At 47.0% G+C, this 3,397-nt stretch overlaps 1 protein-coding gene across 1 annotated transcript in view; it reads right to left on the minus strand.

Annotated features, from left to right (window-relative positions):
• Nucleotides 1-3,397, minus strand: part of APLP2 (amyloid beta precursor like protein 2) — a 70,071-nt gene that overhangs the window by 66,383 nt on the left and 291 nt on the right. The gene's annotated exons all lie outside the window — the stretch shown is intronic.

Here is a 3,397-nt window from a genome sequence, read left to right on the forward strand (position 1 = left end):
TCAGCAAAAAATACGTAATAACAAAATGAATGAGAAAGCAAATGCTGAATAGGAGAAATGTTAAACTGATGAATCTGGGTAAAGGGTATAAGAGCTGTTTGTACAATTTTTATAATTTTTTGTAAGCTTGAAGTTATTTCTAAATAAAAATTCTCATTGAAAAAAAGTAACAGAAAAATATTCAAAATTGTTCTTAAGATCATACTGGACCAACTTCAAGCAAGACTTTATTGGGGGAAAAAATAGCAACGTATTTAAAAATTGTGCTCATAAAAACGCTCATGCAGCACCAACCTTAAGCAAGAAATTAAATTAGTATTGTCCAGTAGATATGAGTTACATATGTTGTATTTTCTAGAAGACACATTAAAATTAGAAGAAACAGGCGAAACTAATTTTAATATATTTTACTTAGCCAATGTGTAAAATATTATCATTTCAATACAATCAATATGAAAAATTATAAATGAGTTATTTTACAAGTTTTTTCATACTAAGTCTTCAAAATTTGGTGTGCATTTTACACCTACAGTACACCTCAATCCAGATGCTAAATTTTCACAAGAAATACTGGATCTGCATTTAGATTTCATAAAATGTGCCAAATAGTTTAAAAAGCAGACTCATACCAAGTTGTTTCAAACACAGATGTTTTCCAATCACCGAATAGAGTATTTGTTTTTAAATATAAATTAGCTAAAATTAAATAAAATGGAAAGTTCATTCCTCAATCACAATAGCCACACCGCAAGTGGCTACACTGTGGGACAGCCCAGCTTTAGAGGATGAAACAAAAGCCTGCGAGAGGAGGGCCTGATTTGCCAAAACTCAGCTCATCACACTTATCAAACGATTTTAACATGGTTATGAGGTTAACAGGCTGATGTTCCTATCAGAGGCATTGGTATCTGTCCAGGTCACAATGTGACATCCCCTCCACCACCAATCAGAAATATCAGCACAAAGCTTCTTGATCCTCTGCCTCAGACGTCATAAGTTGAGTTTCCTGAAAATTGACTATCAAAGGGCCCATTTTAAAATGTGGTTGGAATGAACTGGCTCTCAGAAGCCTCAATGTCCACTGTACAGAGTGCAGAATTTCAGCACCAATACCATCTGAGAATCCCACATGGGAGCAAGCCCACGACTGAACTTGTCTCAGATTTAACAGAGGAAGTGACCCTGAGTACAGAGACTTTTTTTTCTTTTAAACAGGTGTAAGAGATGAATTCAGTCAACACCAAGCAACACTCAAGACTGGCCAATCAATAATTCTGTGCCAAGCAATTTGATCAGGGATTTGGCTAGAATCCTTCTGGCTAATCTCAATGAGGACCATCCCAAAGCAAATCCTGATTTACGCCATTCTCATCTAAATCAAGGCTTAGGCAGTCCTTTGCCTGAAAGCAAATAAACTAAATCAAATTACATACATAGGAAGGAAATTCTGCCTCTTGGACAAAAGGAAAAACCATTTGAAAGGTAATTTAGCAAGTATGGGCAAAAATACAGTTCCAAAGAAGAGAAGTTTCATAACACAGCATTCAAAAACCATTTTAGGGAAATGTCTAATTCCTACTTTCTGTCTAGCCAGACTTTCCGATTGAACAATGATGTGGGTAATAATCAAATTTAATCCACAACAGCTAATTCCGATATTGTTCATTCCTCTTTCTCTGCAGGCATCAAGTATTAATATTCCATTTAAACCTGAAAGGAAGATGTACTTTAAAACTGATGGACCCTTATTTGTGAATTCACTAGTGCCTGAAGTTACTCATACCTCTGGGAAGTGAGGCAAAAGTGTGAACAATGGTTTTTGACATCCTGACCTAAGAGTTAAATTCTATGTTCCATACAAAACCTTCTTCCTTCCCCTCCCATCCCGATGACCTAGCTTGCTTCCCTGCGACACCATATTGGGGACCACAGACATAAATCCCACTAACCACTGGGTGGCAACGAAAATAACCCTAATCTAAAAGCATGCGTATATAAACATTAACAATTTCTACCTAAAACTTCTCCCCCCCCCGGCCCCCCAAGAATCAAAGCTTTAAGCAGGATGAATACAAACGTTTTAAGCCGTTCCATCGGAGGTTTGTTCTTGATTAGATTTATTCTAATCGTGGAAATATTTACACATTCTGCAGAAGAACACGTTCTAACTGTGGGTTTTTATTAGAAACTTCTCAGTCAATGCCTAGGTAATCAAATCCAGTCTCACTTCTCTCTGAAATTAGCCAACCACGCAGAAATCCATTGTAATTTTTAAAATAGAGAAGAGGGGAAATAAACTACACACCCGAAACATTCCAGTCCGACAGTTCAAGCACTATTTCGAGAAGGCAAGTAAAATTAAAGTCCCACGTCTCCCTCAGGAACAGAAAGGTTTCTGGGAAGCGGCCACGTCCAGGCCACCCTGCAGGACCCACGTACCTCAGCAACCCCGCCTGTCTCCGCGGCCCGACCCCACCGAATCACCCAGGAGCCCAGGCGCTGGAACATCCTCCCGGCACAGAGATGACACGGGGTTATCAGGTGCAGAAAAACTACTTACACCAAAAAAGTACGATTAGACAAGAGTTTTTACAACGTATTCACGGGTACCGCGTCCCTGCTCGCTGAAACCCACCACAAAAGGGAGAAACACCAGCAGCAGAGAGGGGTTTCCCCTTGTTCCTTGGACTCAGGCAAACGGCTATATTTAACAATTCCTCCCGAAGGCCCGATGCCAGCGCGCAGGATCTGGAGCGGGAGGCACACAGGCAGGAGAGGGCACACCCGCTGCGGGGTGCGGAGCTTCTCCGGTGCAGCCCAAGAGGCGCTCACTCCGCACCGCGGCACTCCCCCGGCGCCGAGACGGGACGCCCGCATCCCCGCGGCTCGGCCCACCTCGCCAACAAAGGCCGCATCCGCCGCTCCCCGGTGGGAAGCTCCGGCCCCCCGCGGGGAGCGCGCTGCCCGCCCCGGCCCGGGGCCAGGGTCTGCACAGCCGCCCCCGGAGCAAGCCCAGCCGCACCGGGTCTCGGGCTCCGGGCCGCCCCGGGGCGCACGGCAGAGGCTCGCGTGGTCCCGAGGGCGGGCGGGGTGGGCGTCTGGGCCGCGCGGGGTCCCCAGAAAATGTGGCGCCGCCGCGGGCGGGATGGGGGCTGGGGCGGCCGAGGCTGCCCGCCGCCCCCCGCAACCCCGATGCCTTTCATTTGGCCTCTGCGGCGTCGGAGGCAGCCCGACCTCCAGCGCTAAGCGCTGCGCCAAGCAGGGGCGAGCGGCGGAGGCGCGCCAGCCCCGCTGCAGCGCCGGACCACCCCCACCGCCCCCACGCGACGCGCTCCCCGCCCGGCCCGAACCCCACGGCCCGCCCGCCAGCAGGCCGCGCTCCCTCGCGGGCGCAGGA

Source organism: Lipotes vexillifer, unplaced genomic scaffold, assembly GCF_000442215.2.
Source record: "Lipotes vexillifer unplaced genomic scaffold, Lipotes_vexillifer_v1.1 scaffold583, whole genome shotgun sequence".
Classification (NCBI taxonomy): Eukaryota; Metazoa; Chordata; class Mammalia; order Artiodactyla; family Lipotidae; genus Lipotes; species Lipotes vexillifer.